Source organism: Chenopodium album, chromosome 2 (assembly GCF_948465745.1).
Source record: "Chenopodium album chromosome 2, dcCheAlbu1.1, whole genome shotgun sequence".
Classification (NCBI taxonomy): domain Eukaryota; kingdom Viridiplantae; phylum Streptophyta; class Magnoliopsida; order Caryophyllales; family Amaranthaceae; genus Chenopodium; species Chenopodium album.
In genome coordinates, this window is record NC_137835.1 from 24,889,527 (window position 1) to 24,890,844 (window position 1,318).

Consider the following 1,318-nt stretch of genomic DNA (forward strand, 5'->3'; position numbering starts at 1 on the left):
TTTTTACAAAATTCCGCATTCAGGAGACTTAGATACATCTAGCATTATTCGAAGTTGCCTTCGCCCTAGACGTGAAAGGTTTTAATTTCTGAGGGTTTTGGTCCTAAATCTCTCTTTCAATTATTTAATTTAATTGATGTTTATTATTTTCCTTGAAGCTACTAACACGTGTATTTTGTTATTAGAAAGAGGTACGAGGCATCCAAGTAAGTGCTTTAATGGTTTTTATTGATATTATGATATAGAAATCATGCTAGGTTGTTATTATGATTCCTAGTGTCATGTTAGGGCGTTTTGATCTTCCTAGTATCATGTTTAGGGTAACAACTATAATTTTAATATCAAATATGACAATTGTGATTCCTACGATGCTTCCTATGTTCTTTCCTAATATTCATGTTAGTATCATGTTAGGGATACATATTTGATCTTTGATGTTTAGTGACATGCTAGGGTTTGTTATTAATCTTGTTAGTATCATGCCTAGGATCTTGCTATTATTATGCTTTAACATGAACATGATTATTTTAATTATGATTATAATTGTTTTGATTATTATTATATTGCTTGATATGATATTTATTTTTATTGCTTGATCACGCCTTTTATGCATGTTTAAAGGGAATTGGTACTTGTAATCACGCTTAATAAGATAATTAATAATCTTATTTAGGGTTAATTTGATTATAATTCAAGTGATCGCCAATAATAGTTTATTTGTGCATTAATATTCAACCAACATAGATAAACAGGTTTAGGGTTAATCCTATTGATTGCATGTTAGTCAAAAAGCGCACATGAATACGATCAGAATAAAGTAGAGGCCTATTATTACGGCAGGTTCAATCTATTTTAGGTTGGATTTGTACCTTTGATGAGTGACATTTATGTCACTCTTAGGGAGTAGTTTTAGAGTCATTTTCGTGTTTATTTTATCTTATTTTCCCTTTCTTTCTCTTGTTTTCTTTTTAATAAAGTTTCTTGTTTATTTGGTAGTGTTGGAGCATTTTAGTTTATTTTCTTTATTTTATTAGCTTTAGTTTATTTTCGTATTTTATTTTACTTTATTTGCTTGTATAGTTTTTGTTTTATTATTTTTAGTTTAGTTCTATGTCTCTTATTTTCTATTTCATTTTATTTTATTTTATTTTATTTATTCCTATTTTATTTACTTTATTTTATTTGTCTTGGTTTTATTTTATTTCGTCCTTTATTTATTTTCATTTTATTTTATTCTTATTCTTTTTCCCAATTCCTTTCTTGGTTTTGTGTGTAGGGTCCCGGGTTTCATGTCAAGTGAGTTCGGAGTTCGGGGATG